Here is a 10,028-nt window from a genome sequence, read left to right on the forward strand (position 1 = left end):
AAAGGGCTAGTTGAATCATGGAAACCATGAAATAGGTAAAGTCTACCTTAAAGGCAGATGCTGACAGCAGCAGTGATGTAGATTTGGAAAATCACTAAAAATAGTAGGAAGGGAATTAAATAGTGAATAAATTATGTAAACAAACCTTGATGAATCTACTTTCATAGGAAAGTAACTAAACCATCATACGGATAGTATGTTAAGAGATATTCAGGTTCTCATGAGACAGGGCCAGAACGGTTTCTGGATTTCCTGTTCCGACTTTGGAAATTCATTATAAATTAACCAGAGATAATTAGGAGTCATACCATATATTTATAGATTCCTCTCTGAGTCTAGTTTCTATAGAAACAAACAGCATCAGTATTGGAGCCCTGTACAAGGAGATATCCAAGTCGTAATGCGCAAAGGTCAGGGTAGTCGATTCCTGTAACATGGGAGAATTTAACTAATAAACTGTACTAATTGGCTTGATCAAAAATTCTAGAAAAAAATATGTAGATGGGCATATGAGTCTAGTTTCAGGGAAAAATCACGAAACTGATTTTCGAGTTGTGAAGCTCAAGATATGATTTTTAAAGTGACTAGTACACAGATTGGGCAGTGTCTGGAAATTTTTCAAAGTTTGTTAACACCTCGTGTTCGACTCCGGTGTCGGACTCGGGTTCGGGGTGTTACACCTAAGATGGATCTTGTTATTATTATCTGAATTGTATGATAAATATTGGGCTTGTTCTTAATTCTTGTTTTGATATTCCAGGATATTGATTCAAGTTAAGCTCTTATTCAGAGGAGGAATAGACCCCGTCTAAGAGTAAATTTGTCATAATTAAGCGGAGTTGATTGCACGCCTAGAGATAGGGTTATAAGATTTTTCCGAATTAGGGTGAAACCTAATAAGGGAATCCATAGATCGAGTTAATGCAATCCTAGGCTGTTAATTAGAAAGAGATTTGAATTATTCAACCTAGGGTTAGATGTTATTAATATCGAGAGAGATAATAATATAACTTAGGGATTTCTACGGATCAAGTCAAATGAATAAATTGTCTGATTCAGAGTCAAATAACAAGTGAAGTCTAGGTGGATTTTTCCTTAGGTATTGTCTCAATCAATCGAATTTTCCCAAAAGTATTTTCCCAAGTTTTCTTTCTGTGCATTCTTAGTTAGTAATTAGTTTAGATAACCAAACCTCTTAATTTTTAGGCTAGATAATAAAAAGGAAGTAAATACTAGTACTCGTAGTTCCTTTGGGTTCGACAATCCGGTCTTGTTGAACTATACTACTGTTCGATAGGTACACTTGCCTTAATCGTGATAATAAGCTAGTCTCAAGAACGATTCACTTATAAATCTTTAAAACCTGTTACGAATATCACGCATCAAGTTTTCGGCCCCATTGCCGGGGAATTAGGATATTAGGAACACTCGATTTTTATTACTTTAGCCATTTTACTTTTATTGCAATTTAAATTATTTATTTATTTTATTTTATTTTCTAATTCTTCATTTATTTTCTTCTGACAGGTTTTTCTAGTTTATGACCAGAAGAAACCAGTTAGGATCACTACTTTTTGACGGTGAGATCTACAGCACAGTTCGCAGAAACAAACAAGAGCCTAAGATACACAGAGGACGAGCAAGAGGACAATACTTCAACCACAACCGAGGAGATGGCTGAAAACCAAGAAAATCCGCTACCTCCTACGATTGCTGCTGATTCGGTAAATTAGAATCCTGCTCCACGCACTATGTATAATTATGCTAAATCTAATTTAATAGGAACTGAGTCAAGTATAGTTAGACATGCTATTGTTGCAAATAATTTTGAACTGAAACCTAACACAATTCAAATGATACAACAGTTTGTTTACTTTGATGGTTTGCAGGACGAGGATCCCAACGCTCACTTGGAAAATTTCCTAGAATTGTACGATACATTTAAAATTAATGGTGTTTCTGATGATGCCATTCACCTTCGATTGTTTCCCTTTTCGTTAAGGAATAAGACTAAACAATGGTTGAACTCGTTACCATGAGGGTCAATCACTACTTGGGAATGAATGACCGAAAAGTTTTTATTAAAATATTTTCCGCTGGCTAAAACAACCAAATTACGTAATGATATCTCTTCTTTTGTGCAGATGGATTTAGAAACACTCTACGATGCATGGGAGAGATACAAGGACCTTTTATGAAGATGCCCTCACCATGGGCTACCACTCTGGCTACAAGTTCAAACGTTTCACAACGGCCTGAATCCTTCGATTCGGTAGATGATTGATGCAGCTGCTGGTGGAACTATCAGTAATAAGACACTTGAGGTGGCTTACGAATTTATTGAGGAGATGTCACTGAATAACTATCAGTGGCAAGTTATGAGGACAAAGCCAACGAAGGCAGCTGATGTTTTCAACCTCGATGTGGTTACTATGCTATCTAACCAAGTAGAGCTTTTAAATAAAAAGATTGATAGTTTGTGTGGTTTTACTCAGGTACATCCAGTGATGAGGTGCGATTCGAATGGAGGAGGAGCATGCACAGAATATCAACCCTTCAACCCTAGTATCGGGGAGGAACAAGTCTAATATATGAGTAACAGTAACTCTAGACCCTAAAATAACCCGTATAGTAACACTTATAATGTAGGTTGGAGTAACCATCCCAACTTCTCGTGGGGCGGTCAAGGAAATCAAAGGCCACAACATCCTCCGAGTTTTCAACAACCATCTTACCAGCAAGAAAAGAAGCCAAACCTTAAGGAGATGTTAACAAAATTCATCTCAGTGTCAGAAACTCATTTCTAAAATACCGAGACAGCCCTTAAAAATCAACAAGCATCAATCCAAGGGCTCGAAACTCAGATAGGCCAACTTGCTAAACTAATTTTTGAATGACCACAAGGTAGTTTGCCGAGTAACACTGAATCTAACCCAAGGGAGCAAATCAATGCAATTACTATTCAAGATGCGGAAGGGTTAGTTGCACCTGAACCAGAACCGAAGCAATAAACTATGGTAAGTAAAGGTAAGGGTGAGGTGGACAACAATGACCAGAAACCGTTAAGTAAAGAATACAAACCTCGTGTGCCATACCCAAACGCGATAAGGAAAGACCGCACAGAAGAACAATTCAGTAAATTCCTTAAATTATTAAAAAAGTTACATATTAATTTACCGTTTATTGAAGCTCTTTCGCAGATGCCAAACACAGCCAAATTCTTAAAGGAGCTTTTAACAAATAAACGAAAGTTAGATGAGGCGTCGCATGTGGAATTGAATGCAATTTGCTCAGCCATATTACAGAATAAGCTACCCAACAAATTGAAAGATCTAGGGAGTTTTACGATTCCTTGTTTAATTGGTAGTTTAGATGTTCATAATGCATTGGCTGACTTAGGGGCAAGTATTAATGTTATGCCTTATAAAATGTTTAAACAGCTAGGTCTTGGGAAACCCAAACAAACTAGGATGAGCATTCAATTGGCTTATAAAACCATTAGATTTCCTAGGGGTATTATTGAATATGTTCTTGTTAAGATCGATAAATTTATATACATAGTAGACTTTTTTGTTCTAGACATGGAAGAGGATAGTAACGCACCTTTAATTTTAGGACGACCCTTTTTAGCGACTGCTAGAACCACTATTAATGTTGGCACAGGTGAACGTACACTTCTTTTGGGAGACGAAACAGTCATCCTTCAAGCTCGTAATTCGAGTAACACATCAAAAATTGAAGGTGGTTGCATAAATCATTCTACTAGTACTGATCATGTGGTGAAACTTTCTGTGCAGGAAACAATTACGAAGAATGCATATGAGCCGTGTTCAAACAACAACAAAGGATCTATCTATGAAGAACGAAGGCTACAAATCGAGGAGCTAGATGAATTACGGACACAAAAATCGAGAACACCTGATAAACTAAAACCGAGCTAGGATGAGCTCAATACCTCACCAAATCAACTTAAGGTTGGAGACAAAGTATTACTAGATGCAGCAGATCCTCGCATTACCACTTCTGAACCTAATGAAGAAATTCCTCTTATGGTACTCAGTATTTCCCTATATGGTACAGTCGAGGTAAATCATCCCAAATTCGACACATTTAAGGTAAACAATACTCGTCTTAAACCTTATGTTGATAAAGTTTATAGTAGGGATGAGGAGTGTAAACTCCTCGCATCACCTTGACCATGCATAAGAGAGGTAAATCAAGCTTAGACTATAAATAAGCGCTTCTCAAGAGGCAACTCGAGCACTAACAGTGTTAATTTTTTTAAATTTTAGTTTTTAACATCTAACATACTAACCGAATCAGGGAACGCTAGCTTTCTAAAGACCACATGGCCAGGCACACGGGTGTGTATTAGGCCGTGTGAAAATAGGGTAAGATTTTTCCCCAACACGGGGTGCGATAAGTTGCCACGGCCGTGCGATATGGCCGTGGGCGAAACTACCAGAACAATACGGGCGTGAGACATGCCCGTGCCTTGAAATCGTGGTTGAAACTGAGAATGTAACACGGACGTGTGACACGCCCGTGCCATCCACCCGTGGTCGACACTGTCAAAATGAACACGGGCATTGACCTATGTACACGGGCGTGGGAGAAGTGAACGAAGCAAGACACAGCTATGTACACCAAAACGGTCAAAGAACACGAGCATGGTCTGAATATCAGACGTGCCCAAATTCAAAATTCGCGAAACACACGGGAAAAAATTAGGCCACACGAGTGTGTCCCACGGCCTGTGCCCTAAAATCTATATAAACTCCTCATTATTCATCATCTCCCTCTCTCAAAATCCCTAACCCTAGCCACTGCAACTCCACACGCCCTACCCCCATGCTCGTGCACCGCCTACAACACTGATTCTGACGCCCCAAGCTCCTTCCTTTTGCATTTGTTTAATCTTTTCTCTCTATTTTCTTTAAATATGTTGCTTATTTCCCGATTTCTCTGCTCTATTGAACTATTTTGAATGAATCTTCATAGTTAGAATATTAAAATACTTATGATTGTTCTTTTTAAATTTTGTCATTTTAGTTACTACATTATGTGATACTCTTTCATTTTTCCTTGTTTCCATGAAATTTATACTGACTCACATGCATTCATTCATTATTCCTATAATCCTATAACTTGATATATTTAGTTGTTTTTGTTTGTATTATCTAGTACGTAAATCTCATGAAATATTCATATTTAGTCTTGATTTTCCATACTATTCTTGGGGCATAGTGGTTGGACTTTGATTTTTCAATGCAGGTACAATGTTGTCCTTACGTGGTAAGAAGACCGCTGTTCTTACCTTGAAGAAGAGGAAAGGAGCAGCGTCATCCTCGGGTGCTACCATAGAGATTAGGCACCCATTCCTCCAGGTTCCCTTGGGACCCCAAGAGGAATTATATCAGATATTACGGGCCCGACCACTAGGTGTGGGCCGCTGCATTGAGTGGGCCGCACTCGAACAGATTCAACTAGCTGACGCGGTCCAAGCCCTCCTGACGACTGACCCGTGGGGGCTTTTCTTTGAGATCTTCGAGCCAACGTATCTCGAGTTCACATTGAAGCTCTGCTCGACATTCCATCTTCAGACCGTCATGACCAACTTCGACGATCCTAGAACGGTCTAGTTCTGCCTTGGTGGTCTAGTACGCCAGTTGAGCGTACCCGAGTTTGGGATTGCACTAGAGATGTACACGAAGAAGTTCATGGACGACAATGAATTCGACACCCTCTACCACCACATCCACTACTCCCCCTCGAAATGCTGGAGGGACCTCGTCCCTGCCTCGGCCACCTGGGATCCTAGCCGCTCCAAGGCATCGGCTCTCCCTCCATCCTTGGTATCTACACGCCATCTTGGCTTACACTGTAACAGAGAGACGAGAGAGCACCAGCGTCGTCACCACCCATGAAGCCTATTTCTTATGGAGTATGGCGAATGGGCACATCATCGACCTCGCCTACTTTATTGCCTTAGCCATTCGCCACCAGATGGAGCGGCACAGGAGAGGGGTCATCTTTATCGGGCCCTATGTGACTCGATTGGCTTAGCACTTTGGGCTCCTCAACACGGCAACACAATCATCCTCCTTCACTCTCATCGGCCAGATGTCCCCACAGGGCGTCTCGAGCATGCTAAGTATGAGGATGATCGAGAAACGATGTGGCACATACCCTCCTCAGTACCGCCTCACCCAGTCTACCGAGGAGGAGGACCCAGAGGACATTACTGATGATGTCCCTCCATGTCACGAGGATCCACAGACTCAGCCACCACCCCCTCTCGTCCAGTTAATGCGCCAGCTTCATACGTTGACATATCTGAGCGCCTTACTCGATTCGAGCAACAGTGTTTTTAGCGCTTCGATAACATTGATGCTACTCTATAGCAGATTTGTTAGCACTTCCACATCTCATCGCCACCCCAACCTCGCGAACCATCTAGCGATGAAGATGTTTAAAAACTTTTATTTATTATTTTATGTTTTTACTTTTATTCTATTTTAAGACTACTTTTTATTTTTCTTTAAGCTTATTTTTTAGCAGGTTTTATAATTATTATTTTACAATTTTTAATTTCGGCTATTTCATTACGAGTAATTATGCTTCCTTATATTTTCTAAAAAGTTCCTGATTCTATCACAGTTATAAAAAGCTCCAAAGCTCATCATCGCATAGGAACTAAAAACTCCACCGGGAATGGTTCTCCACGATTGCCATGTCCTGCTCGACCACAACCATTGCTACCACCAGATATAATATTCTTTTGGTGCAGAATATATGGATTAATGAACCTCGACCACCACTAGAGTATCCTCCTCCACTTTCATCTTTGCTTTGGCCGATTACTCTCCATAACTCTAATTCAAGGAGTTCATTCATCATTCAGGAAGTTTCACTTCTCTCTCTATCTTATGATTATAAATCTATCTTTTTCAATATATCTATCTTTGTACATTGAGGGCAGTGTACATCTTAAGTGTGGGGGGTCTTTTATATCATCATTAGAAATCCATGAATTCTGTCTTGTCTTCTTCTCATGTGAATCACTCGTATCACTATTAGAATGAATTTTAATTAACTTATGTTTTTTATTGATATGTATTGAATTAAAACATACGCATTTATGCATTGATTGTTTAAACTTTAAGACATTAGGGAATCAAGCATGATAAGTTGATTTTTGAAGAATTAAAAACTTTTAATTGTCTCCCTAAGTTTAAGTATTATCTTGAGTTGAAATTCACAAGTTTGAACATCAAAAAGCCATAATTTTTGTGAGATCTTGGGCCTTTAGAGCATCTATTATTTCTTTTAAGGCTCACTTTTATTGTTGCCTTGAGTGCGTCAGTATTGAATTGTTATTCTAGAACTTGCCTGATTATGCATGTCAAGGCCACACCATTTGATTTGATATGTCAAGATGATAAAGGCACTTAGGTTTAACCCACTCACTCCACAAAATCTTACCTTCATAATTAACCCTTTGTGAACCCTTTTGAGCCTAACAAGCCATTAATTGATTCACCCTCAATATTAACCCATAACCCATTATTGTTGAAATCCCCTAATTTGATCCCTATTTTTGTCGAGATTTGATTTGAACTAATTGCTTAGCTATGTTTTTCTCTTCTAAATATTTGACTTGTTATTAAAATAAAAATAAAAACGAATGTACTTTAATACATATTAGTTGTAATTCTTCATTTTTGAGCTTGAATGTTAATTCCATATTCTGATTGAAGCTCACTTGTATTCAATTGATGACTAGTTATTTTTTTAGCTAAGTGATTTTTCAATTCAATCTCGATTCTAACCTTTTCTTTCAGCTTATGACCACACCCCCTAACCAAAGCCAAATTACAACCCTCTAAAAGACCTTTTGATTGATGTATCAACTCAATATATAGTGGTAGAGATTTGATTTTCAAGCAAGCCTATGGTAATAACTTTTCATATTGACTAATGAGTGCTTTTATTGATATCCTTAAACACCTTGAGTGATTTGAGTGAATCTTTAGTGAGGATGTTAAACTCTGCGATATTTTGATCAAAGGTAATCACTTAGATAAGGGGAGACACCTATGTTTTCATGATAAAATGCTCAACTTGGAATGTTTGAAACTTTGATGAACTTTTAGTTGAATTTTCAATGTATGAATACTTATGGATTATTTTGAGATATTATTGATAGGAATTATAAATTGAGAAGAATTTATTTTGATTGTGAGTTGAGGATTTTGCTTGAGGACAAGCAAATGCTTAAATGTGGGGGTATTTGATCAACCATAATTTATACGTATTTTTAACCCATGCTTAGCACATTTATGGATGGTTTCTCTTTAGAATTGGTGAATTCGATGCTCCTAATCCTTTAATTTCATGTTTTATACTTAGGTGAGCATAAGAGAGTAAAAAGGGCTAGAAATGGGTCGAAAACGGAGAAAATGGACCCACGTGGGAAACCAACATGGCCTAGACTTCCTCACACGAGTGTGTCACACGGCTGTGTCCCTTTGGTAAGATCGAAGAACGACTTACACGGGTAGATCACACGCTCGTGCCCATTTAACAGCCTTGACCACGGCCTTAAGTAATCACACACGGGCATGTCCCTATCGAGCCCAAGTTTAATCCAATTCGGAAAAGGTCAATTTTCAGGGCTCTTAGGTATTCTAAAGCCTATTTAAACACCTGATGAGGCACTTAGAAGGGGGACGCAGAGTAGGAAGCAAGAAATTACTTAAGGAAATCTGATTGACCCATCTCAGAAGTCGGATTCATCATCAAGACTGAAGATCTCCCTTCAAGTTCCTTCAAAAGTTTTGGGTTTTCTTATGTTTTATTATCTTTATGCTATTGAGATGTTTTTTTCATGAGTATGAACTAAACCCCCTAAATACCTAAGGGGAATGAAACCTAAGATGGATCTTGTTATTATTATCTAAATTGTATGATAAACATTTGGCTTTTTCTTAATTATGTGTTCTTAATTGTTGTTTTGATATTCCAGGATATTGATTCAAGTTAAGCTCTTATTCAGAGGAGGAATAGACCCTGTCTAAGAGTAAATTTGTCATAATTAAGCGGATTTGATTGCACGCCTAGTGATAGGGTGATAAATTTTTTCCAGATTAGGGTGAAACCTAATAAGGAAATCCATAGATCGAGTTAATGCAATCCTAAGGTGTTAATTAGAAAGAGATTTGAATTATTCAACCTAGGGTTAGATGTTATTAGTCTCAAGAGAGATAATAATATAACATAGGGATTTCTATGGATCAAGTCAAATGAATAAATCGTCTAATTCAGAGTCAAATAACAAGTGAAGTCTAGGTGGATTTTTCCTTAAGTATTGTCTCAATCAATCGAATTTTCCCAAAAGTATTTTCCCAAGTTTTCTTTTTGTGCATTCTTAGTTAGTAATTAGTTTAGATAACCAAACCTCTTAATTTTTAGGCTAGATAATAAAAGGAAGTAAATACTAGTACTCGTAGTTCCTTTGGGTTCGACAATCCGGTCTTGCTGAACTATACTACTGTTCGATAGGTACACTTGCCTTAATTATGATAATAAGTTAGTCTCAAGAACGATTCATTTAAAAATATTTAAAACCTGTTACGAATATCACGCATCAAACATGAATGCTAGATAATTAAGTTAGGATTGATTGATAGGTTGATAATCATGGTATAAAAGTATAAGTGGTAATCAAAATGACAAGTCCAATTGATTGTGAATTGGTGTGTTTAAACTTGATATAAAATGAGTATTTGAAACACATGTAAGATGACATGCAAATGCCATAATTGAGTCTTAAGGGAGGATGTTTAATTATTAAATTGATGTTATATTATGTGCACATGATGTGTTTAAGTATGTGAGGGATTAAAGGTAACAAGAGGCTTGGAAAATAACCTAAGTGTTGGTCACACGAGCAGAGACATGGCCGTGCGTCTCATCCATATGAAGGACACGGCCTGGAGTCATGGCATGTGTCTAGGGTGTCTGAA

At 38.0% G+C, this 10,028-nt stretch overlaps 1 non-coding gene across 1 annotated transcript; it reads right to left on the reverse strand.

The window, feature by feature from the left end:
* Positions 1-2,111: 2,111 nt before the first annotated feature.
* LOC121229908 (small nucleolar RNA R71) lies at positions 2,112-2,218 on the reverse strand. The gene has a single exon (XR_005927861.1). It is a non-coding gene; the product is annotated as a small nucleolar RNA R71 (small nucleolar RNA).
* Positions 2,219-10,028: the final 7,810 nt, after the last annotated feature.

This window comes from Gossypium hirsutum, chromosome A05, assembly GCF_007990345.1.
Source record: "Gossypium hirsutum isolate 1008001.06 chromosome A05, Gossypium_hirsutum_v2.1, whole genome shotgun sequence".
NCBI classification, from domain to species: Eukaryota; Viridiplantae; Streptophyta; class Magnoliopsida; order Malvales; family Malvaceae; genus Gossypium; species Gossypium hirsutum.